General features: G+C 43.0%; 2 long non-coding RNA genes across 3 annotated transcripts; both read right to left on the reverse strand.

Moving 5' to 3' along the window:
* Positions 1 to 8: 8 nt before the first annotated feature.
* On the reverse strand, positions 9 to 26,234 carry LOC113952832. The gene is made up of 2 exons (XR_003529667.1): positions 26,095 to 26,234; positions 9 to 43 (listed from the first exon to the last, which is right to left on the reverse strand). It is a non-coding gene; the product is annotated as an uncharacterized LOC113952832 (long non-coding RNA).
* LOC113952833 lies at positions 7,598 to 12,578 on the reverse strand. 2 transcript variants are annotated; one of them, XR_003529669.1, is made up of 3 exons: positions 12,215 to 12,578; positions 10,051 to 10,074; positions 7,598 to 7,808 (listed from the first exon to the last, which is right to left on the reverse strand). It is a non-coding gene; the product is annotated as an uncharacterized LOC113952833 (long non-coding RNA). The 2 variants fall into 2 exon arrangements; XR_003529668.1 differs by lacking the exon at positions 12,215 to 12,578 and adding an exon at positions 11,019 to 11,111 and having other exon boundaries at positions 7,598 to 7,804.
* Positions 26,235 to 27,037: the final 803 nt, after the last annotated feature.

Consider the following 27,037-nt stretch of genomic DNA (forward strand, 5'->3'; position numbering starts at 1 on the left):
AGCTGCACCATAGAATCATGGAATTTTTAAGGTTGGAAAAGCCCTCCCAGCCCATCAAGTCCAACCTGTACCCGATCCCCACCTCATCACCCAGCCCAGAGCACCCAGTCGTTCCTTGGACACCTCCGGGGATGGGGACTCCTCCAGAAGGGAATTCTGCACAGACTGCAGTCCTGGCACTTGTGTGAGCTTCAGCTTCCCAGGAACAACTCCAGAGCTTGGCACCAACACAGAGCAAATGCATTTTATAGGCAGGGATTCTGGAAAAAACAGCAGGAAGGAGCTGTTAACAGGGAATGTTTTTTTTCTGCTCAGTCAGTCAGACAGGGAGCTGAAGTGAGGGCTCTCAGTTGAATCCACTCACAACATTTAACTGCAAATAGTAAATTATTACTAAAAACTACTGAAAAAATTATCTCTGTTTCAAATCAGAAATGAAAAATATATCAGTTCTTCTTTCTATTTATAAAGAAAGATAATAATAACCTTACAAAGATAATAAGAAAGGCTTTACAAAATGCTTGGATGTGCTCATTTGAGTATTTCTTCAAACTAATCAAGTTCAAAATCCCAAGTTTCCTTTTATAAACAAGGCCATAAAATGCCTTAAAAATCTCCCAGGAAATTCATGGAAATTTATTCAGTCTGGGACGAGAGAGTAAATCTCTCTTATGCTTATGGATCCTTCCCAAATACATGCACATGTTAATTAATCCCATTAATTTTACAGGATTGCTTGCTTGTTTGTTCCTGGATTGTTGCTCCAAAGAAAGCAGCTTCCTGCAATGGAAATTAAACTTCAAAGGAAGTTTTTTTACCAAACAACACTAAAACCAACACTGAGAAACACAAAATATTTCTTGCTGCTTGGAAAGCTCATTTTATTTTTCTCATCTACATAATAGTATGCAGGATATTAAATAACTATCAATTTTATTATGGGTCTACTGAGGGAGCTACACTTGTGTTTGAGGTTGACGTGACAATCAGATAAGCGTCTTATAACTTGGGATTACTATTTTTTCCAGCTGGAAGTTGTATACGAAGTCTAAAATTGTAGGCTCCAAAAATAAAAAAAAAATTCTTTCTGTGTCATACTCAGGAGGAAAAAAAATAATCGGTATGAATTCCTTAATTTTTCTTATAAACGATTTTATTTATAAGGTGATGATCAATTAAAAGTAGGACTTTTCCAGCCTAAATGATTCTGGGATTACTTACTTGAAAAGCTGAGTTTAGGCTCAAGATTTGTTAGTCCTTAACATTAATCACTTTTTGTATCTGTAAGCATCCACCGTCCTCTGGGCCTTACAAAAACATGTTCAGCTCCAAACCAAAAACAGTTTCCAACATGGACAATCCCTAAAACAGAGTCATCAGCTGGAAATCCATGTGTTTCCTCACGCTCCCTGACATTTCAAAGGATCCTGACCAAAGGCAAAGCAAATTTTAGAAAGTAATATATGAGATTATAGGAGGAATTTACATCTGTTGCTGTACCTTGCAGGTCAAGTTTCTAAATCTCTGGTCATATCCTGACCTGGTCTCATTCCTTGCAGCAATTCTGCTACCTTTGACATTAAATTTTATCTCAATCTTTATCAACACTCAAAAATTCAAGACCAGTTAAAACATCCTCAAGGAAAAAGGGATGTTTAGTTCCACAATTTCTCCTCATTTTTCATTGCCTGTCAACTTTCCCGGCCTCAGTTCACTCGTTACTCCTCATTTCCATTTCCTTCAGAAGCAAATAATCCAGAAGTTTTGGACAATTAAATAATTAATTGTGATTCATAAACATGTTTTCACAGGTTCCACCCCCCTGCCACAGGCAGGGACACCTTCCATAGACCAGGTTGCTCCAAACCCTGTCTGACTTGGCCTTGAAGAGTTCCAAGGATGGGGTGTCCAAAATTTTCCTTGGATTTCTCTCTATTTCCACAAAACTCCATTCAAAACCCATCACCCATCACAGTTTAGTGAGCCAGACTTTAAAATCTTGGTGGTGTTTAAATTATTGACAGCACAGGAAAAAAACCCAAACAACTTATTTCAGTGTAGGGATTTAAATTGTCAAAAGAATTCCTTGTGTCTTCATAAAGGTAACATAAATCACAGCAAGAGCCATTATACATCCAAAACAACTCATTCTCCAGGTTGTCTTTTTCCAGGCTGCCTCCAGAACCTGTCTATGACTATAAGAAGAAAATCACAATATACAATCTGTTATGAAACCAAGTGTCATTTAAAACCACTATAATTTGATATTTGCTTTAAAAAAAAAAAAAAGTTAACAAGAAAACCGTGCAAATGTTTTGCTTTTGTTTTGTTCCTGATAAATATGCTGGAAGTGTCTGACAAATTCCAATAATGAGCTAAAATCTCCAGGTGTAATGAAAGGGAAACTTGTTTGAGACTGTGGGGAAGTGGCAGCATCTCAGAGCAGGGAAAACGGAAGAATGGAGGTGGGAGAAGCAGCAAGGCTGTCACTGTCACCTGGAATTAGGGGCTGCAAGTCACTGAGTGTGTTTTCCTCTGAATCCGAGAGTATATAATGAGTTTTTGTTGGAAAAAAAAATTATCAGGAATGGTTTAAGTCTCAGACTTGTGAAGTTTATGCCCTGTCAGGCAATGGCATCGCTCCACGGGAACCAGATCAGAGAGTCACAGAATGGTTTGTGTTGGAAGGGACCCTAAAGCACATCCAGTTCAACCCCTGCCATCAACAGGGACACCTTCCACTAGCCCAGGTTGCTCCAAGCCTCATCCAATCTGACCTTGGACACTTCCAGAGATGGGACAGCCACAGCTTCTCTGGGCAACCTGTGCCAGGGCCTCTCCACCCTCCCAGCCAAGAATTCCTTCCCAATATCCCATTTAACCCTGCCCTCTGGCACTGGGAAGCCATTCCCCTTGTCCTGTCACTATCCCCCATACTATCTAATGGCAGGTGTCCCTACCCATGGCAGGGAGTTGGAACTGGATGTTCATTAATGTCCTTCCCAACCCAAACCAGTCCATGATTCTCTGATCTCAACCTCTCTACCTTGAGCCGTTTTAATCCCAGACTTTCAATCTTTCATCCTTTTGCTGCATGATACATTACGGAGAGAGCTCTTCCATCACCAGACATTTAAAGCCACGGAAGGCAGGAGCTTTGGGCCTGATCCTTCCAGAAAACAGCTCCAGCCTTCCCCACGCTCCATGCCCCGGCACACAGAGTTTTTAGCCAAGTCCCTGTAAACGAGACATTTCAACAAAAACTTTTTATGGTCAATAATTTTGCCTGGTCTGGCTCCCCGGGCTGCTGTGGGCTGCCAAATCCCATGGCAGATGTTCCCAGCAGCTGTGGAATCATCAGACCCTTGTCTTGGCACCCCCAAGTCCCAAGAGGTTGTGGCTGGGGTGGAAGGGTGCCCAGAGGGCTTCCCACACCTCCAAATTCCACAAGGAGATGTTCCAGGGCTTCATCTGCTCCATGCCTGTGCAGAGGAGCACTGAAGAACCCTGCTCTGAATCCTGCATAAATCATAAATCCATGCTCATTAATAGGGATGAAATTGCACAACATGGGATGGACCCTGAGCCTTGGGAGAGGGGTTACACTTTCCACTGAATCTTAGGAAACACAGGATTTGTGCCATGGATATGGAAGCAAGCAAGAGAGATCCAGGAAATTATTGCCAGACATGAATTAAATGCCTGTTTGATACAGTTGGAGAGTCTGAAATCACTTAAATCCCAGCTCTGAGTGCCCAAGCCAGGCTTGCCTTAAACTAGGGGAGCTGCCTTTGGTGCTGTGAGGGGAAAAGGAACCATAAAACAAAGCTGAGCCAACACTGAAGGAGAAATTAATTGACGAGCCTGAAGAGACAGAAGAAGGGAGCCTGGTTGCATAGCTGTGTTGTCTGGGAAGGGCATGGGGAATGTTCCCTCAAGGTGGGTGGGAGGCTGATACCCACCATGGACCCCAACACTGAACCCACATCTTTCCATGGGTACTTGCAACTAACAGAGCATGAGCAGATATTTTTGTATGTTATCATAGAATATCCTGAGTTGGAAGGGACCCATCAGGATCATTGTATAATACCTTCAAATATAATTTAAAATTAAAAGAAAATTAGTGCCAACTGAGAGCAAACCCAAGTTTCAAAGCCTAGAAGGTTTCCATGACACAGCCCCTTTTCGGTCTCCTTCCTTCCTGGGTGCAGAGGAAGAGCAACCCAGTGTAGGTTCAGGATTGATCCACACAGGAGCTGGACTCCATGATCCATGTGAGTCCCTTCCAACTCATAATGTTTTATGAGTAGTCTCATTTTCAGCAGAAAATCACTTTTTCTCTCAATCTGCACAAAGACAAAGGAAACAACAAAGTTAAAATGAAACTCTCAGAATCATAAAATATCCGGAGTTGGAAGGGACCCCCAAGGATCATCAAAGGATCCTGGACCTGCACAGAACAACGCCAAGAATCCCACCATGTTCCTGACAGTGACATCCAAACTCAACACAGTCTTTTCCATGATGAATTAATAAAACGTTTGGAAGACAAAATCTCAATCCTACCCAATTTCAGTACTTGGAGTCTTTGTCTCCCTTTCCAAGTCCAGGCCTTGGAAATTATGTGAAACTCCCAATTCCTACTTCCAGCCTCACTCTAAACCCTCAAAACAACTGCTACTCTCCATTTCCAGTTCTTCACCCAAGGCTCCTAAAACATCATATGGGGAATTTGGGAGCCCCATTTGAAACAAATTGTTTTAATTAAAATAGTAATTTCCAGCCCCGAGAGATGTAAACTATTAAAGAGCTGCCAGCAGGGAGATCCACTAATGGAGAGCAGTGAGCAATTACAGCCAATCTGCCGCAGGTTTGCTGGAAAAAACCAGGCTGGAATACCAGAGCAGCCCTTGCCAAGGGGTTATTTATCACCTCAGACAGCGTTAACCAGGCACAGGTTTCTCCTCCCATAAAGGCTCAGCGAGGGCACTTCATTTTCTCCTGTGTCATCGAGTCATTGTGATATAAGAGGAGAGATCAGCGACGGGAAATGGAGGGAACAAATCTCCTCTCCATTAAAAGGCCCTTCAGCCCCTGAAACTGTGTGTGCAGAGAACAAGGGGGGGGGGGGCTGATGAAAATGTTTTCTCTTGTGAAAGGGAACTCTCTGTCTCAGACAACTCAACTCCTTTTCTCCTACACACCCAGTATTTCAGGAATATTCATTTGAGGGGTACCACAATTCAGGAATATCTGGAAGCACCAACCAAGTTCATGGGTTCTTTTTCCTATGAAAGTGGATGGTATCCAACCCAAAGTTAAATTCTTGGGGGTTTCCCTGGAAAGGCAAATGTGAGGCAAAGGAAGAAAGGAAGAGGGTTTTTTTTTATTATTAAATGTTATGGGTTTTTTCCCAAATTGGAGATGGAAGGAAAACAAGAATGACCACCACCAACAAAGAAACACCAAAACCCACCAAAACCCAAGAACCACCAACAATAACAGCTTAAACAATTTATCCAAGAGCCACCTATTTTTTCCAAAATTAACCTTCACTGGTTTTGTTTCTTATTCTGGACTATACACAAATTCACTGCAAGGACAAACTTTGGAAAACAAAACTGACTTATTGCTCCAAAAGTCTACATTTCTAATCAAAACTTCTTTCACCTTTCAGGGCTGAATCTATGTCAGAAATGTAGCCTGAAGAAATTTTACCTCTATTCCAACCTATGGAATGTTTCCTATTGCAAAGACATGTTGGTTTGGGTTTAGAGTTTCAGACATCCTGCTGTCTCAGGTGTCACAGAGCCAATGCCTAAAGGGAATATGCTTAGCTGGAAATCAACCAGCGATTGGCATCTAAAAATAAATATATTTGCATTTTTCTATCTGATCTGGAAATTTATTTCCAGAAGTATAAAATCATAGAATCTCAGACAGGTTTGCGTGGAAGGGACCTCCAAGACCATCCAGTTCCACCCCCTGCCATGGGCAGGGACACCTTCCACTAGACCAGGTTGCTCCAAGCCCCATCCAACCTGACCTGGAACACTTCCAGGGATGGGGCAGCCCAGCTTCTCAGGGCCTCACCACCCTCACAGGGAAGAATTTCTTCCCAATACCCCTTCTAAATCTACCCTTTTTTAATTTGAAGCCATATTTCAGCATTTCATGGACTTATCATATTTAACACATTAGAAGAAAAGTATCCTCCTCTGGAGGCCAAGAGGTCAAGTTTTCACTTCTATGTGTCATCATCTCTTCGGATATAATACAGGATTACCTATTTTAGGGAAAAAAGGAACCATTAAAAGTCATTTTTGCTATGTGGATTGCTACTGTGGAGAACAACTCAGTTGAAGAGTGAAAAGGGAAACATGGGAGCAAACTTCCTGGGGGGGAAAAATAGGAAAAAAATTAAAACTTTTTCAAAATAAAATCTCCATCTATTTTCAATAAATAATATTCAGTTTTCCCTTGGGTTTCTGTTCAGGAACCACAGGCATCTGCCTCTGCCACCCACAGCCCCAGCAGAGACACAATTCCTCCAAGGAATTCACGTTAGAGCCATGACCTGCTGGAGACACACGGGGATGAAAAGTGGGATTCTTTTATATAATTCCCTTCTTGCTTGATTCAAACCTCATTAAATCAAGAGCAATATTAACCATCCATTTCAGAGGGTGTTGTGCGAGGCCCTTTTCTCAGCAATGAGGCTGGAATTGTTTATTAATCCCATTATTTATTAATCCCACTGTCACCTGACTCTTCAGGTGATGAACACCAGACAACACCATATTTCACTTGTGGCTACACTGTAATAATTAAATAATATTAAGGAGAATTACCAGGGATGGAATTACCAGCAAATCAAGACTCTTAAATTCCACTGAAGGATGTTTAAGCAGACATTCCACAAGGGCAAACAGATAAATTAAGGTTCCCCTCAGCAATCTCTGTGACAATGGGAGAATACTAAACAGGGAGCATGAGGGACGTGTTGTAGCAAAATGTTTTGCCTTATTTTTAATTTAAATGTAGTTATAGGGATGAAGAGCCTTGAGGCATCAACCATTGCCAATCAAAGCTTACATGATTAAGTCTTCTAAGTGTAGTGAAATCACCACTGCCCAGGATTGCTCGAGTCATCAGAGGATGAATTTTTTCAGTACAAAGTCTTTTTTTTCTTACCTTTTTTTTTTTTTTTAAGTATTTTCAAAAAACATGATTTCTCTTTGGCAAAGGAACCCTTTGAAGGAGGCCCAAATAGCCTTTGAAGTGAAAATAGGGAAGTCATTTCATATTCAGACACCCATTTTACCTCCCCCTTCCTAAAAACGAAGGCGTCCAACTCAGTGAAAAATTTATCTAATGAAATAGGCCGACTGGGCTCGTGACATCAGAAGCTTTCAAGGCAACAAAATGGCCCTAAAATGGAAGTGGAGATGTCTTTGGGTGTAAATCAAAGACACTGAATCCAAATACTTGGTAATTATTTCAGATTAAGAGCTACAAAGTCAAAATTCTGCAATGTATGAAGTGCGTTAATGGGCTGGTAAATATGTTGTTGTTTTGAGCTGTTGGCCCAAAAGATTTATTAAAACTCAGTTTAAATCTTCCTTTTCTAAGTCACAAAGGCCATTAAGAGCTCTTGGAAGTGGTAGATGCCACACAGTCCATTAGCAGCTGGATCTTAATGCTCTTCTCTTCCTCCTTCCATCCTCAGAAATGTATTTCTCTCCTTTAATATTTCCTCAGAGCCTCCTATGTCACAGGTTTTCCCATGCACGTCTTTCCTCTGCCTCAGAAAGAATGAGAGTGGCTGATGTTACTCAGAAACCAGAAGTTTTAAGATAGCTCTCAGTGGAATGATGAAAAATCCCACAGGTTCCAGAAAGCAATTGGTAAATACAGGCTTCTACTTCCATAAAATGCAATTTATTAAATACAAATGTGTACCAATGGGAAGTGTTTTACTTCTGCAAATTCAAGGCTGCTCGAAGCACACTCTGAAGTCAATAACCCAGCAGTAAAAGCAGCAGCACACAAATATATGTCTCCTCCTATTCCACAAGCCACCATTTTCTTCTACACAAGATTCCCATCAAAAAAACAGCTTCAAATTTTTACCTGAGCTTTCTATTTGAAGAAATTGTGATCTGGTTCGTTATTTTTAATTTTTTTTTTTTAATAATTCCTCTCCACTTTAATCCCTTTTCATGTATATTGGATGTTTAGGAAGATGGAAATAATCTTATTGAATAAAAAGGGCAAATAAATCATGTAACAGGAAAGCTCATAAATCTGTATTTATATTGGATGTAAAAGTAAACTCACCAAAGGTAATTTACTGACTCTAATAATGAATGTGACTATTAGGCCCTTAGATTTTATTAGTGTGGTGAAAGAACTTATTTTATGTTCAAATATTTAAATACTCACTGATAGCAAATGTAAAAATATTGCAAATATTAAACACTCAATTACCTCAAGTTATGTAAAAATTCATTGAAAAATAACTTCCTGCCTGCAGAATCATATATTGCAAAAATCTGAAGTTCCTGATTTCCAGGGAATCCAGTGAATTTGATGGATTTATTTGGAGACTAAATGAGGAAATATTTGCATTTCTCACAGGAACAGGCAGGAAGCAGTTGGATTTTGGAGTGCTGACCACAGGGCAGCTCTGGGGCTTCCTAAGGAATCATGGAATCATTAAGGCTGGGAAAGACCTCATCAAGTCCAACCAGCACTGCCAAGGCCACCACTAACCCATGTCCCCAAGTGCCACATCCACACGGCTTTTAAACCCCTCTGGGGATGGGGACTCCACCCCTGACCTGGGCATCTGTGCCAGGGCTTAACCACTCTTCCAGTGGGAAAATTCTTCCTAATATTCAACATGAACATCCCAAGGAGCACCTTGACCAAAGCCTTCCTAAAATGAATAGAAACTGAGACTTGCTGGTGCCTTGGGGTAATGCTGGGGAGAGGCAAGCTGAAGAGTTCTTGCCTCACTCAATAATCATGGGTTTGCTCTTTAATGGTGGATACCAGGATGAGAAGGACATGGAACTGTTGGAGCAAGTCCAGAGGAGGCCACAAAGTTGATAAGAGGACTGGAGCACCTGCCCTATGGACACAGGCTGGGAGAGCTGGGAGTGTTTAGTCTTGAGAAAAGAAGGTTGAGTGGAAACCTCACAAGCACCTTCCAGTGTCTGAAGGAGTTATAGGGAAGCAGGATAGGGATGTTCATCAGGAACTGCAGTGATGGGACAAGGAGTATGGGTACAAACAGAAAGAGGGAAAAATTAGACTGGATATTGGGAAGGAATTCTTGGCTGTGAGGATGGGGAGGCCCTGGCCCAGGTTGCCCAGAGAAGCTGTGGCTGCCCCATCCCTAGAAGTGTCCAAGGCCAGGTTGGATGGGGCTTGGAGAAACTTGGGCTAGTGGAAGGTGTCCCTGCCCGTGGCAGGGAATGGGACTGGATGGACTTTAAGGTCCCTTCCAACCCAAACCATTCCATGATGGTAGAAGATGAAGGTGAACCACAGACACCATGAGCTGCTCCAGCAAGGGCATTAAAAATAAAATGAACAAAAACATCCCTAAATGTTCCTACAGCCATAAGATGCAAGTTCAGACAAGATTCTGAAAAATTAAGCAGAAAACCCTACAAATGTCCTCATTTCACATCTCCCATGATCAGACCACACAACTAACAAGACACAAAAGACCTGTTTTTCCTCTGGTTGCAGAGCTCTGGTGATTTTGAGCCATTTGAGTTTAGCTCAATCCAAAAATAACATTAATGACAATAAAACTTTATCTCTTCACTCTCAGCACAGGAGGATGGGAGAGAATTCATGTTGGTTTTATGTTATTTGAGTTGATCACTCTCTGCCTACTTACCTTAAACAGCCAGCTGTGCTGCTGCTTTATTTTTCAGAGCTTCCATAAAGAAAATGCTGCAATTTTGTAAATTATAGTCCTGCAATCGATAGCTCTATTTTCAATGTGCTTAAATCAAATCAAATACTTACCTCAACAGCAAACCAGGCAAAAACCTGAAGGGACAAAATTCAGAGGGAAACATTAGCTATGATTTAACTTGATTGCAAAATGCACTTCCCAAAAGATGATACAAGGGTACAACAGGTTTTTTGCAAGCCTCCCCAAGGAGTTATTATTTAAATCAATCAATTCACCAGCTTCACCAACTGAGAGTGGAGATTTCCATATCCAGAACACCTGAGAGCTCCCATCATTTCCCCAAATTTCAGGATATCACAGAATGGTTTGGGTTGGGAGGGACCTTAAAGATCACTCAGTCCCAATGCCCGCCATGGGCAAGGGCACCTCCTACTACCCCACGTTGCTCCAAACCCTGTCCAATCTGGCCCTGAACATGTCCAATAATATTAAGCTTTGAAATATGACTTTAGAAGTGTAAAAGTAACTCCCACCAAATTTCACAATTAGTGGGGGGTGTGATAGGCTCCTCCTCAGCCTGTTACTCTACTTAAAATGCTGCTTGGTCATAGACATGTAGCTTGGAGTATCTGAAATAAAGCTTAGATTTTATGTTCACCTTCCTATGAAGTGACACGAGAAACTTAACTCAGATTAATGCCTGTTTATACATTTTAATTATATATTAAAGTGTGTTTTGTGGCTACATCAGAAGCATCAGTGGCATATTAACTTACATTAGCTTTAACAAAAAAAAAAAACCACCAACATTGGCACATTGGCAATTATTCTGCAATTATATGCAAATTGCCTTCCCCACTAATTGCTCTGACAGGTGACTAATAGCTCCTCTAAAAGGGGGGGAGGTTTTACCCAGGGGTTTCCTCAATTATTTTGCTTGACCACCTTTCCTTCCAGCACTGAAACATAAAGCAGAAATGCTCAGTTTATGCTCTGCTGGGGATTTTTCCCAACCAAAATCGATGTGCTCCTTCCCCAGCTCCTGTGTCTGTGCATCCCCCAGCTCAGGTACACTCACCAGGGAACAGCTTCTGCCTCTGGTAGAGCTCCTGAGTCTCTAAGAGTTGTTCCAGATTTGCTCCTGAAGCATCTGTGGTCAAACTTCAGCAGGTTTTTAAGCAAATGTGGGCTGAGGAGGGAACCTCAATGTGCCTCAGTGATCTCAGAGTTCTTTTCCAACCTTAATGATTTCATGATTCCATGACTAGAATGCCCCACAGCCCTCACAGGGACTGTATGAGCAGAGCAAACTCTTGATAAAACCTCCACACCTACTTCAGGTGCAAATGATCTCAGTTCAAGTGCAGATAAATAATCATCTCTTTGTGTTTGGGTTGTAAATCTCCTTTAATTTGAAGACTCTCTCTACTGTGCCATGAGGAGAAGGAACAGTCTGGTATCTGTGAGGGGTCCTAGACACTGACTGGTGAGTATTGGAGACAACTCTCTGTAGAAATGATGACACCAGTGGAAAATGCTGCTCATTCAGCTGACAAATGTATATGAAATATAATCTTGCCCCACCGACAGGTTTACCAAAGGTGGGCCTAGGACGGGACAAACTCATTTCATTGAATCATAGAGTTGTTAAGGTTGGAAGAGACCTTCAAGATCAGCAAGTCCAACTGTCTTCCACTACCATGTTCACCACTAAACCATGTCCCCAAGTGCCACATTCACATGTTTTTAGAACACTTCCAGATATGGCCACTCCACCACTGCCCTGGGCAGCCTGTTCCAACCTCATTTCACATCCCACCAGCCATCTCCACAACCTCCTCGGGGAGGATGGGGACACACTGGAGGTTTGGCTCTTCGGGCTGCAGCAAAACCATTTCTCCTGTCTGAGGACAGAGTGTGACCCGACAGGACCAGGTGCCTGTGGTTTCCATTCTGGGGGAGAGAGAGCCTAAGGAAAAGTTGCTGCAAACCAGGAACAAACTACAGGAAAGGCACTGACCACTGTGGATCTAAAGCTCCTCACTGTTACTGTTCAGAGCAAACCTTTATACAGAATCACTGAGGTTGGAAAAGACCCCCAAGATTGAGTCCAACCTCTGACTGATCCTCACCTTGTCACCCAGCCCAGAGCACTGAGTTCAGGATGTGTTACAATTCTGTGATTCTCTGCTGTCCTTCCCAGAGCCCCCTCCCCTGAGTACTTCCCTACAACCCCCCACAAACAGGAATTTGATGTACGCACTGTAATACAACCCCATATGTTCCACACAGTCTCACTGTGAAAATGCTTCCCAGGCTTGTTTGCAAACACTCAAATGCTGCAAAACAAATGCCACCTCCTGCATGCAAATGAGAGCATTGCCTGGGAGATGGTGACCTTTGTTTTCCACACAGACCCCCCAGCTGGTGCCAGGATTATCTATACATCCCAAGGTGTGTTTCATCTGAAATGCAAAGCGTTCCTTTACTGCATCTCTGCTTGGCTGGGAATCAAAGGAGTTTGTTTCCCTGTCCCTGAGAGCTCTTTGCTTGACTTTCACATCTTTAGAGGTGATTTGCAACTTCTTCATTCACAGTATGGAGAGAGAAACACAAATTCTGTGCTGCAAATGGCAGTCACTGTCCTCAACAGTTGCTGCGTCATGGAATCATGGAATGGTTTGGGTTGGAAGGGACCTCAAAGCCCATCCAGCCAAGGGCAGGGACACCTTCCACTAGACCAGGTTGCTCCAAGCCCCATCCAACCTGGCCTTGGGCACTTCCAGGGATCCAGGGGCAACCCCAAATTCTCTGGGCAACCTGTGCCAGGGCCTCACCACTCTCATAGGAAACAATTTATTCCCAATAACCCATTTTGCCCTGCCCTCTGGCAGTGGGAAGCCATTCCCCCTTATCCTGTCACTCCAGGCCCTTGTAAATAGTCTGTTTCCATCTTTCCTGTTGGCTCCTTCAGGTCCTGGAAGGCTATAATCAGGTCACCCCAAAGCTTCTCTTCTCCAGGCTGAACAATCCCAATTCTCCCAGCCTTTCCTCATGGCAGAGGAACTCCATCCCTCTAATCAACTTAACATGTTGGAAGCAAAATAAATCCAAAGCATTAATGAGGAAATCAGGTGATTTGAAATAATCAGGTGCAGGACATTCAGATTTCACATGAAGAGCAGCAGAATTGTAGGAACATCACAGAGTAAATAGCACAGTGAAGGATCATTACAGGAGAAATAATTTAATGCTACATTACAGTACATCTAATTTGACTACTGTAAATCTCCTTCTGTGTCTCCTTTTAGCTATTTAATGAAAAACAAGCAAAAACAGTTTTTGTTAAATCTAAAGTTTTCTAGAACAGTATCCAAGTGGCCTTGAGCTGATACCTCATAAGAACAGAAAACACAAACAGTGTTACTTTGCCTGGGTACCTTCTTATTTTTAAATGTTAATGGTATCACTTTTCCTAAGCCCATTTTCTGAACCATTTGTAGTTTTTGCACTGTGCAATGGTTACAGTTCCCCCAATTTAAATCTGAACTGCATGAAAAAAAACACTGTCTTTTGTTGTTAAGCCTTAATTCTACCAAATTGTTAAATTACCCCACTTTATGCACAAAATATCCATCATGTTCCATGTCAAATCAAGCATTACCACAGCACATTATGCTTCTGTACACAACAGCAGAAGTGTTTATCCTGAGCAGCAACCAATCCATTACCTGATTTTTTCCCCTGTACAGTTTGTCAAGTCCCTCAAATTAAGTTTTACATAAAATGTGCAATTTCTGCACAGCAAACCAAACAACTTGGCTGAAACATGGGTTTAATTAGAGCACTGCAGCATCTCCTCTGTGTGTGTGCAAGGTTCTTTTAATGAAAAAGAAACCATGGGAGGGACAGGACACCTGATCCAAGGGCTTGCAGCAACCAGAGACAGTGGAAAGTGTCCCTGCCCAAGGCAAGGGGGTGGATGATCTTTAAGGTCTCTTCCAACCCTTTGGAGACCTTCAGCTCAGACTGGAATAAACCTTTCTGGAAGCTTATCCATCTGCATTTGAAGCAGTTTATATACATATAAATTATCCACAAATTCACGGGCAAATGTGTAACTACTTTCACCTAAGACAAAAATATTTCTTCTAAATATCAGAGTTTTGACACAAATACTTTTTAAATATCCAAACTTAAATTGACTGTAAGTTGAATGACATGTGCCTGAGGTACAAAAAAATTGTTGTCTTCAGTAAAAGGATGAAAATGGTTTAAGTTTTGGTGAAAAGTCTTTCAGTAAATGAATGGATGTACAGAAGAGAAAAACAGAATGACCAATCCTTCACCTCCTATCTCTGAAGACAGTGAAAGGTCTGGACAGTTCTCAAGTCTTAGAAAACAACCATTTAAAAGATTTATCTGAGCAGTGCTCCATAATTCCAAACTGGAGAGTGTTAAGGGGAAAGCTACAAAAACATATTAAGGGATTAGAGAGAAGGACCACAGAGCAAGATCTGCAGAGGTCAAAGCACTTAGTTTATCAAAGAGAGAGTGAAAGGGGCACTTTGATCACAGCTGGGGAAGCCAAAAAGGATAACAAAAACCTGCTGGAGCAAGTACTTCACCTAGGGAAGAACAGATATCAATTTCCAAGGGTTACAAGGGGAAAAGTGCCAGAATCACAGAGGAAAAAGGCAGCTGTTGAAATAAAGGTGTAAATAATTAATGACTGAAGAAAATTACCAAAGGTTCTCATGGCTGCTCCACTGCCAGAGGTCTTTAACATAGGGCTGAGAGTTTCTCAGTGAGAAATGTTCCAGTTCAGCTGGAGTTATTTGGCTTGAATTAGGTCAGAGGAATCCCACAGACTTCAGTGAACTGTTCACCTTAAAAGGTCCCAACTTTGATGGACCTTAACAGAAGAAACCCCAAATTTATATTAATTTTTTTCTCATATACCATTAGCAAGTACAAATAAACACTCCAGGTTGAGAATATTTCCACAAAAAAAAATGTTATGGCTGAGGCTGACAGTGCAAAGAGGCAGCAAATTTTCTTGCTGCTACTGCCACAGGAGTCGTATTCCTCCTTTTTGAACAAATTCAGGGAGAAGCACCTTGTGACAAATTTCTACCCCTCAAAAATCCATCTCTTCTCTTTGCAGGCCAGGGACCAGAACTCATCCAACCTAAGCAACAAAGATAATTACCATGTTCACAAACACACAGGTAGTCAAATTCTGCTCCTCTTCCACCACCTGCCTCCTTGTCTTCTCCACCTCCCCAAAGCACCTCTGCAGCACAAACCGCCTGGCTGGGATCTCTCTCACTTTGCTGAGCCTTTCTCCTGATGGTGGCTACACAATTGGCCACCCCCAGCTCCATCCAACCCAGATTGTACTGCCCTTAATTGATTCATTAAGGCAGTCACTGCTGTCAGCTCGTGTGCTCAGTACAAACAGCAGCAAATTATTCAAAAGATGGGGGTTTTTTTCCCTTCTGAGAAAATATATTAATCAAGAGCTGTTGACTATTTTGGGTTCTCATTGTCTGCACGGCATTTCTAAAATAAAAAGTGAGAACAAGCAACTTGTCATCAGTCAGTGACTTCTAAAATTTGTCAGTTAAACAACCAGTGGTGCTCCTGATTTATAGGAGAAAGGTTTTAGCCAAAAAGATGTTTCACCATGGGCAAATCTGTTTGATATCCAACAACTTGTCAGTTTTATAAACCTCTGCCAAAGGCTATTATTGATGGTAGAAGGTGAAACCAGCACAGAGAAACCAAAATTTTTGACATTTCACACCAGAAAAATCACACCAGCCATAAAAAAATTGCTATCTGAGAGTGAAAAATGCATAGATATTAATTTGACCTAAATTTAAAAGCAGCTTTTGCCCAAAAAAGGATTTCATACACCACATCTTACCAGGTAGGTACAAAATTAGCACAAAAAGTCATCATCTAGAATCATATGGAATATTGTGACTCTTCACAGGTCTGATATCAATATATATAAATAGATATAAATGTTTTTATGCTATACCCTGAATTTGGCATCCTCTACCTCTGTTGAGGCCTGGAGCCCACAGAGCAAAGCAGTGAAGTGGTGCCACAACACTTTAAACCAGAACAGCTGTGAATAATCCCCATTATATGAGCTCTGTGTTCCTAGCAGCTGATGAACCACCAGCCAAGTCTCCAGCTGTATGTCAGACTCTTTGTTTAAAGCCCCAAAAGAGATTCAGCCACTCCCAGAAAGGTCTAAAGTGACATCTTGAAAATTAGCAAATTCAAAGAGTCGTGTGAGTGACTGTTCCCCCTCAAGAGGAAACATTAATTCTTTGCAGAATTAAGTCAATGTATTATTTATTACTTCCTATGGTTCTATTTGTGTTTTCTCCAAGTGGCATTCAGGGCAGGGAATGCTCCTAAAAGCCCACCAAGACACCGCAATGTGTTGTTTTACACAGCTCCTCTCACACCACCCTTTGATTAATCATGACAAGTTACCTCACTACAAAAGGTGACAGCCTTTGGTTCCTCAGGAAGCACTGGAATACAAATTTCCAATTAATCTTGGCCTTGCAGGTGGCAGAAACAGCTGCAGAGAAAGCAGAATGTTGTATCACCTTGAGTAGATCCATGTGTAGGTCCTTGGGGCTCACCTGGATGTGTCAAGGAACAAGATGGTGGCAATGCCAAAGTCTCAGGCCATTCCATGCCTGGATGTCCCATGAAGGCTGTTCCTGCTGATCAGAAGAACTGTGTGAATGATAACAGGACAGAGAGGGCTTGTCTGCTCTGATAAGGAACAAGTTTTGACAGTGAGGGTGGTAAAACACTGGCACAGAGAAGCTGTGGCTGCCCCATCCTTGGAAGTATCCAAGGCCAGGTCAGACAAGGCTTGGAGCAACTTGGGATAGTGAAAGGTGTCGCTGCCCATGGCAGGGGCTGGAACAAGATAGGCTTTAAGGTCCCTTCCCACACAAACTAGGCTGTGATTCCATGATCCTGATCTGCTGTGGGGTTGGCAGAGGGCAGAGTGCCCATGGACACGGGGCAGGCTGGACACAGCCCATCCTGAATCACACAGAGTCACAGCATATGCTGAGTTGGAAGGGACCCACAAGGATCATCAAGTCCAACCCTTAGCCCTGCACAGGACCATCCCCAAGAGTCACACCATGTACCTGAAAGCATCATCCAAACACTCCTGGAGCTCTGGCAGCCTTGGTGCTGTGACCACTGCCCTGGGGAGCCTGTTCAGTGCCCAACCACCCTCTGGGGGAAGAACCTTTCCCTGAGATCCAACCTAAACCTCCCCTGACACAGCTCCAGGCCATTCCCTGGGGTCCTGTCCCTGGTCCCTACAGAGCAGAGCTCAGTGCCTGCCCCTCCTCTGCCCCTCCCGAGGAAGTTGTAACTGCAATGAGGTCTCCCCTCGGTCTCCTCCAGCTGGACACACCAAGTGCCCTCAGCTGCTCCTCACACAGCTCCACATGGGCAGAGCTGCCCTTCCTGCTTTAAATGATGGTGTGTTTCCATTTTCCCAATTTTGAGGCAATTTCCAGAGTTTCAGTGAGGGAGAGAAGAGTCAAGAGGGTGAGCAGAAAAGCTTTGCAGTAGAGAGGAATGAAATGAAGGTTGAGGGAGGTGGCCCCAGGTGACAGATTGGCTGTCCCAGCACTGATGATAGTTTTTCTACAAATCATCAGAGTTCCTGCCCTGAAGACAGATTGTCCAATTCGTCTTTGTGGGAGCACCATGGAGACTCCAGGAGAAGAGGGGAGGTGGGTGGGGCAGCCAGACGTAGGGCCAGCATGGGAAACGACAGCTCCACCCTGCTGGCACCCACGTTTGCCAAACAGTGCTGGCGAATTGGTGCTTTCTACCACTGAATTATCATCCCCTCACATCTAATGAGCTGATAATTTGAGAGAAATTAATTACAGCAAAAACAGGGCAATTCTAACAGATAATCCAGTGGTGCCGCTGCTTGTGCTGGCTGGGAGGGACAGGCTGGCTGGTCGCTCTGGTCCTGCCTACAGCAACATTCCTTTGCCTTTTAAGACAATTTCTTGGGGTTTAGGGTTATCTGTGAAGCAAACAGATCTAAACCCTATTAACTCTATGCCTGACACATGGTTTGTAGACACATGGTTTATAAAAGATCCTGAAAGCTTCATCTCTTCCTGTCAAGTGCTCCCTCAAGAGCTGTAAGTCATGTCATTATTATAAATGGAAATATCAAACCTTAAAGGATATTTAACCCTGTTCACATTGTTCAAAGGAAGAACAAAGCAGCAAAGCTTTGTTTAAACTTTATTCCCCAATATAATCCAAAAAAACCCCACATTACCACCAGGACCAGGATATTGTTATGGAACAGCAACACCACACAAGGTAGATTTACCCCCATACCCAGTTTTTAGCACTAAACAATTAGGGAAGAAAGTAAGAACAGGGGAAATTAGCACAGAGGGAATTCTTCAGCATCCTAAATTTTACAGCATAGTGGTTCTTTAATTGTCACATAATTCTGCTTTCTTTGCTATTTAAAAACTGTAATCCTTTGGGTGAGCAATGGATTAAGTTTTCCCTTCTTGCACAGGATCAGCAATTAATTAGCAGGTTCGCAGTCACTACAGCCCTTTCTTGGAATAATTAAAAAAAAAAGGTCTAATGGCACTTTAGGTATTAGAGCTTAAGATGTTTTACCTAGGGAAAACTGTTGAAATTTGATTTAAATAGTGAAAATTAGGCCGGTTCTGAAAAGAGGAGATTTCCTATAAGCCTTTAAAACAATAAAGAAGAATTAGTATGATTTATGTGGACATTCAAACCTCTTTTACAGAACATTATGAGAAAGCACCATGAAACAAAGTTTCGGAGGGCAAAATGAAGCTGTGCTGGGGTTGGAATCCAGTTAAGACAAAAAAAATGAGTAGGAGTGAAGAGCTGACATTCAACATGAAAATAGAGCTGTTTTCCAGAGCAGGTACTTGCATTTAATACACGATTGGTTTGGGAAACCACTTTAGGGATAAATGCATTTCTAAGCAGAGGTAATACATCTATTTGCCTTGTCAGATCCACATGTCAGACATGAACTTTCTCTGCTCCTGTTTGATGAAGACAGGTCTTTCACCTTTATGACCACTGAAAGAGAGAAGGAAGCTTATTTTTATGAAGTTTTCAAACCAAAAACTCCCAACAAACTAGACCATGGCACAGATTTGTGTGTTAATTCCAAGCCTAAGCAGAAAGGCCACATTGAAATAGTCCAGCTCTTAGGAATTAGATATTAGGAAGAAATCCTTCCCTGTGAGGGTGGGATCCTTCCCTTTGGGGCTATTAGATATTATTAAATTATTATATTAATGATAGTAATGAGGAGAGGAAAAAAAAGCTTTTAAAGGGAAATGGAAAGTCCAGTAATTAATACCTGAATCCCACCAACACAGTCAAACTCATGACACTCCGCATCACTTTTACCTCCTCCTGCCCTTCTCCTCAAACCTTTAAGCAGGGAAAATGTAGGTCTTAGAAGGTTTTTAGATATGATTTGATAGAAGCAGCCCTGGAGACATGTGACATCAGTCAGTTCTGTCAGGTGTCCAAGAGGAGCAGCTCTGCCAGCGCTGCCTCATGAATTGATGCCACATTTGGTGCTGAGAAAGGCCCTTGTCCTGCAGCCATAACTCATCAGATAAAATCCTCTGGTAGGAACAAAATGAAATTTAGACCTGGAAGGCACATTTGAAACCTCTCCCTTCAACAGGGCAAAGATTACCTGTGCAGAAGTATTATCTGAAGCAGGAAATTAGTGTACTCCCTGTTCTGCTGAGGGGCAATATTTCAAATAATAGCAAGATCTTGAATGGGGCCTTTTTTTCTGGGTGAACATTGGAATTTTCTCCTGTTACAGACTCACTACCACAGCCCAGCTTCACCGCACCAGACATACATTTATTCAGCCATATGAAAAACCAATAGGTGTCATAGGAATGACTTTTCATGAGTGCCATGGAAAAATAAATAAAACAAAACACATGTCACGCAGATAGCTCAGACTTTATATTGCAACAGTTCGTTTCCGTCTGGTTTTGCAGCTGCTGCATTTTCTGCTGTACTTATGTCTTTCTGAGACCTGCTTTTTACAGCAGAAACTGTCCAAAGAAACCCTCTCCAGGAATTATGGGGTGCATGAATACGTCTTAGAGCCCCAGGTTTCATCTAGAACAAGTTTTTTTTATATATATATATTTTTTAAAATCCTAATGTCTACGACTTAGCAAAAATAGTCCTGAAAACTCTTTAAATCCTTCCTGAGCTTTTCTTCCCTTGTATCTCATCAGAGTTTTAGGTTTGACACTTAAGGAGCAGCTACATGGAAAACCTATTCCAGCCATCTGACACTTCTGTGGAGCATTTTGTCATCCTCTTTCCTCCCTTCCTCTCCATCAGAGCCACCAGCTGATCTCAGTGCACCTTGGAAATTCCTCCAGTCCAGCCATGCCTTGTGGGGTTTGTACAAACCAACACACTCACCTAACCCTGGATTCTCAAGATTCCCAAGGATAACTTCTGATTTCAAAAGCCTGAAAAGAAAACTGAACAGGAATGATGGTGTTCTGAGAACCAGGAGACCTGGACTGAGCCAGGGCTGCCCCATTCCTCGAAGAGGTCAATGTCAGGTTGGACGGGGCTTGGAGTGACCTGAGACAGTGGAAGGTGCTCCTGCCGATGGCTGGATGGGCTTTAAGGTGCCTTCCAACCCAAGCCACTCTGGGATTCTGTGATAACTGGTTTCAGCAAGTTATGGGCTTTAAAGCAATGCGTTCTCAGAGAGAAACGTGTTGTGCAAGGAAGTGCTCAAGACAGAGAGTTTTGCAGGGCACAAATTCATAATTCATTCAGAATTTGCTCCAGCCACAGGCGCTGGAATCCAGGAGTGGGTCTGGGCTAGAAAAAAGGAAGAGCCAAGAAAGCTTGGCCTGTTGGGCATTCACATCCCCTCTGCAGTGTTTGTGCTATTGCCTGGCAAATCCCTGGGAAGTTATAGGAACCACAGTCCCTCCAGCCCAGCCTGGCACTTGTTTGCTCATCAGGAAGAGGTGACAGCACCACACACACACAAAAAGCCAAAAACCCCTCTCTTATCCAAGGATAGTCAGTGGTGACCTCAAGGAGTCGACACCCACAGCATAGTTTACAGCCAGTCCTAGAGCCAGCTCTGGAGTGCCAATAACTGCCAGGATTCCCTGATATTTTCATCCCAGACTCTCCAGATCAATACACTTTAGTATGAAAAAGGCCTCCCCTCTCCCATCAATCCCCCAAAACATAACCAGCCTATTTCATGGAAAAAATCAGCTAAGCAAGGATCTAATGAGCCCGTTTTCCACTTCCAGTAACAATGCAAGTTCAGTTTGCAGCATCTAAAATGGTAAAAATCACAATAGTAATACAGGAAGCAACAGAAATGACATTTTAAAAGATTTGATTGATGATAAAGCCCACGGGGAAAAAACCACGGAGCTTCAGAAGAGGTAGGAACTACTCATTGAAATAAAGACCTTGAGACTGAAAGGTCTTAATCCTGGGAAATAAAAAGGAGGGGAAAAAAGAAAATAAAAAGATGAAAATAATTTCTTGGACTTTTGTTCCTACAGAACAAAAATAATTCAACCCAACAACAAAAAAATAAATGTAATGCTATTGAGGCTGCAGTTTCCAAGTCCTAAAAGCCATAATGCATTCTGGCTAGAAAACAAATTTTCTCCCCAGTATTACAGGATTTAAGAGCAGCAGATTTTGTCACTGGATTTAACATGATGAATCAGGTAAATTGGAGGCTGAATCATCATTATATCCCCAGGCATCTGCAGTGAAATAGGAAGGAAAGGAAAATAAGAAATTAGAGAAGCACCTAAAGAATGTTCAGGAAATCACAGGAAGACACAGTGTGAAGTGAAAATCACACCATTTTTTTAGGGACACGGGTTCGGGGAGCTAAAAGAGATACAAGAGAGGGGTTTCTGAGCCTCCCCCAGAGCTGAGGCTAAAACTCAAAAACCACAAAGTCAACCCAAGAAAAACAGGAAGAACAGGAAGAATCTCTGTGTAAGTGATTAGATGGATGTAACAAACTGAAATCTCATGAAATTATGAAGAATTAATCTGAAATAACTCCACCAGCAGCTGGACCAATAACCATGTCTCCAAGTGTCACATCTACATGTCTTCTAAACCCCTTCAGAGATGGGGACTCCACCCGTGCCCTGGGCAGCTGTGCCAGGGTTGGACAACCCTTTCCATGAAGGAATTGTTCCCAATATCCAACCTGAAATGCCCCTGACACAGCTTGAGGCCATTTCCTCTCATCCTGTCCCTTGTTCCCTGGGAGCAGAGCCTGAACCCCCCTGGCTCCCTCCTCCTGTCAGGGAGTTGCAGAGAGTGAGAAGGTCCCCCCTGAGCCTCCTTTTCTCCAGCTTGAGCCCCTTCTGCTCCCTCAGCCAATCCTGGTGCTCCAGACCCTTCCTCAGCTCTGTTCCCTTTCCTGGGTACACAAAGCATCCAAAACTTGGAAGTGCCAGATGGCAGCAAGGTCCCAGGTAGATCCTGTTTTAGCTCTGACTCACTTCAAAAGTGCCTTGATATTTACTTGACAGTCATTTCAACTTCTTGCCTTTGGAATTTGTCATCTGCATTTTAGATTTGAATGTCCTCTATCCATCCAAAGTCTTGTGTGGGGAATAGCACAGAAGGGATTTCCAGAGACTCTCTGTGGGGAGAACTCCAAGGGTTCCTTGCATGCACCTGCAGCCACAGTTACCTGGGCCTGTCCCCAGGGAGAACACAGAGCATCAGCTTCAAAGGTGCCAGTCCCCAATTCCAGAGATCTAAAAGCCAAAGCACAGCTACTCTGAAACTTAAAACAAGGGAAATGTAGCTCTGTGAATTTACATAACAGAGAAAGAGTGGGAAGAAAACTTGCTCAGATCTTGTCTATGTCAAAACAGAGTTCAGTGAGACAGTGAAAATGTGATCTGAGATTGTGATTCAGAAAGGAGAAAAACAGGCTGGAACTTGAGCAGAGCTCCCTCAGTTTGGGCACCAAACCACCACAATATAGGAAAGATATGAAGCCATCAGAGAGTGTACAAAAGACAGCAATGAAGATGGGGAAGGGCCTTGATTTGAAGCCCTGTGAGGACACTGAGAGCACTTGGTGTGTTCAGCTGGAGGAGACTGAGGGGAGACCTCATTGTAGTTACAGCTTCCACGGGAGGGGAAGAGGAGGGGCAGGCACTGAGCTCTGCCCTGTGAGGAGAGGGACAGGACCCCAGGGAATGGCCTGAAGTCATGTCAGGGGAGGTTTAGGTTGGATCTCAGGGAAAGGTTCTTTCCCCAGGGGATGGTTGGGCACTGAACAGGCTCCCCAGGGCAGTGGGCACAGCACCAAGGCTGAGAGAGCTCCAGGAGTGTTTGGATGATGCTCTCAGGTTCATGGTGTGACTCTGTGCAGGGCTAAGGGTTGGACTTGATGATCCTTGTGGGTCCCTTCTGACTCAGCATATTCTGTGATTCAGGACAGGCAGAGAGGGGGCATGTCCTCAGCACCCAGGGTAACACTGCACATGTTCATGGCCAAGCAGCAAAACCACCAAAGTACTTCAGTTTAAAACTTCTCCTGAGCAGCCTTTCAACCTTCAACCAAACATCAGCTCATTAGCAATAGGTCAAAGCCACATGGTATTTAACTCTGGATTAAATATCACTCTCATTCTCAGCGGGGAGCCAGGGCATTAACATATGTCTTGTCATGTATTTCCCCCTCCTGTTACATCCAGTGAATTATGCCTCTTTCCAAAGTCTTTCCTGAGATCTTATGGGAAAAGAAAACCCATGTCAGTGGGGAGAGAATGAGCCTCAGGAGAGAGACTGCAGCAGGGGAAAACAGTTCTTCCCTCTTCGCAAAACTGTGCCCACTGTGAGGTTGCAGAGAAACCAAAGCAAGGATTTTCTCTTGATTCAACATACCTTTAGCTTTCCTAAAGATTTCACTGATTGCAAGACTTCATTACCATTAATTAATACAGGCTTGAAACCACAGGTTGTTTCATCCACACTGGTGTCCATCACAGACTAATAAAACATCGAATAGAATCACAAATCCCAAAATGGCTGGGGTTTGAAGGGACCTCAAAGCTCACCCAATCCCACCCCCTGCCATGGACAGGGGCACCTTCTGCTATCCCAGGTTGCTCCAAACCCCATCTAACCTGGCCTTGGACACTTCCAGGGATGGGGCAGCCACAGCTTTTCTGGACAACCTGTGCCAGGGCCTCACCACCTCACAGAGAAAAAATCCTTCTAACCCTGCCCTCTGGTAGTGGGAAGCCATTCTCCCTTGTTCTATCCCTCCAGGCCTTTGTAAATAGTCTTTCTCTGTGTTTCCTGCCAGCTTCTTCAGGCACTGGGAGGCCACAATTAGGTCACACCAAAGCTTCTCTTCTCTAGGCTGAATCAATCCCAATTCTCTCAGCCTTTCCTCACAGCAGAGCTGCTTCATGCCTCTGATCATCTTGGTGTCTCCTCTGGACTTGCTCCAGCAGCTCCATGACCTTCATCAGCTGGAGGCAGCTCTGCAGGTGGGGTCTCACCTGAGGGGACAGAGGGGCAGAATCGCCCCTCCCCTGCTGCCCAGGCTGTGGAATCAGCCCATAAAACATGATAATGATATATGGATATCATGACAGTGAAAATAAAATGCCTGTAGGCATTTCCGCTTCTAACTGGCAAAACTAAATACCTAAATTTCCCAGTTTCTCATCTTTGCCACTTCTTTTCCCATTTTGCAATAAATATCTTTCACCTGGTGACAGGATATTCCAAAGCCTTTAAAACAAAACTAAGTGCTCAAACATTCCTCTTGCACAGAAACATTCCATCTCTTTCACGTTACACTGAAAGCATTCGGGCACATATTTCAATGTTAAAAACGTTGATTTTTCTTCTACAAAGACAGAGATGTTGTGGCTGCAGCAGCTGCTGTTCACAAACAACACATTAATAGTCAACTTGAGCAGAAGTTATAACCTCAGGTTTTAAGGTGCAAGAGTCTCTTAACCAGAACTTGTTGAATGATACAAAACTATTATTTATTTTCATGCTACCTATAGAAAGACATCTGCATGTTCAGTAACAGCTGAGGGGAGCTTGGTAGAGCAGATATAAATACTCCATGGATTATCCCAAGAGCGTTTGGAGCTGGAGATGTTTGTTTTCACCTTGAAGTGATAAATACAGAGAGAGAAGTCAAACTGCATCTGTGAGACACAAAAAAATATTTCAAACAAATCTTTAAGGTCCCTCCCAACCCAAACCACCACACAAACATTTCCCGTGAACAGCCGGGATTTCACCCAGGAAAGTGTTTTCTAGAAACAAAGGATTTGTGCAGTTTGCAATGGGGCTTTATACCCCAGTTGACTGTCAAATACCAGAGTCCCAGAGAGATAAAAGTGAGGTTTAGGTCATCAGGAAGCTATTTCATGTTTTTTTCAAGTGGCCTTTGACAGAGCCAAGATGTGTTCAGAGGTGAACAGAGGAGGTAAGAGGGGATCTTCTAGCCCATAGTACAGCAGTCAAAATAATAGTGAAATTTATACATGTAAGAAGCTGCATCTTATACCAAGCCTACAACACCCAACCTCTCTCTAGGTTTCAAAACCCTCCAAGACTGTTAAAGTTCCCTTTTAATTTTGCCTGCAATCCCCCCTGGAAGGTCTCTGGTTCTATTAATGGCTCTCATCTATCATTTAAGCCCAGAGCCCCTTTCTATCAGCTCTGTGATCAGGGAGTAAATGATCCTGACAAAACAACTTTGGTTCTTATGGCTTTCTAATCATTTTGTTATTATGGAGTTCTGGTTGCAGTGATAATTCTGTGATTTACAAGTTGTTCTTCTGGTTAGAGGATATTACCGTAAGTGGCACCAGCAAGATTTAATATTTATGGTGGTGTGTTCACATAAACACAGAGAATTTTAATTTTAGGTAGGTGCATGTGTTTTATGAATGAATGCCTCCTGCCAAAAATGAACCTTTCCTTAAGAATCCCAGGATCATTGAGGAAAAGACCTCCAAGATCATCAAGTCCAAACTTTGACCAATCCCCACCTCGTCACCCACCCCAGAGCACTGAGTGCCACATCCAGTCATTCCTTGGACAACTCCAGGGATGAGGACTCCACCACTTCCCTGGGCAGCCCCTTCCAGTGCCTGACAACCCCTCCTGTGAAGAAGTTCTTCCTGAATTAATCAATAAGAAATTAATTCCACTGGGACAATCAGCCTTCCTTACCCAGGAGTCCCAAGGATGTCTGTCGATCAAGGACAGGCAGAGTGATACTTTACAGACAAATGTGTCTCCTGCCATTTCAGGCCCTAAAATCAAGTTATTACTAAAAACATAAAAGTCTAAAGACCAGAGGACAAACTCTAACGATTGGACCAAAGCAGTCAGTGACACATGGGAACATGACCTGGTGGTGAACATGGTGGTGGTGCTGGTTGATGGTTGGATTTAATAACCTTAACTTTGATTTCCAACCTTAATGACTCTGATTCAATGATTCCATAATCATTATTTATTTGTAGCTGTGCATCCAACCAAGCTGTTTGCTGGGGAAGGAGCCTCTGGTTGCTCGTGTTGCCCAGACCTGGAGGATTTGGGTGCCAATGTGATGCCACAAATCCTCTCATGGGCTCTGCTTGGTGTGGCAGTGACCACTTTGGAGCATCTCCATGATGGGCATAGACACTGCAGTGCTGTGGAAAAACCACACAATGGTTTGGGGGATAAAAGAAAGACTGTGATAAAGCCATCAGAGGGTTGAGCCTGTGCCCAGCCTGCCTCCCATCAGGTGCTTCTGATCATATATCCAAGAGGCACTGGTGAGATCTATATTATCTATGACAACTTTGACTGTTATAAAGATATATAATCTCATCTAAAGATGGTTCACTTATAGAGAAAGGTATCCCATAGGAGGGGAAAATGTATTTCGGTTTGTGGTAAAAT

Source organism: Corapipo altera, unplaced genomic scaffold (genome assembly GCF_003945725.1).
Source record: "Corapipo altera isolate COAL_440 unplaced genomic scaffold, ASM394572v1 180, whole genome shotgun sequence".
NCBI classification, from domain to species: Eukaryota; Metazoa; Chordata; class Aves; order Passeriformes; family Pipridae; genus Corapipo; species Corapipo altera.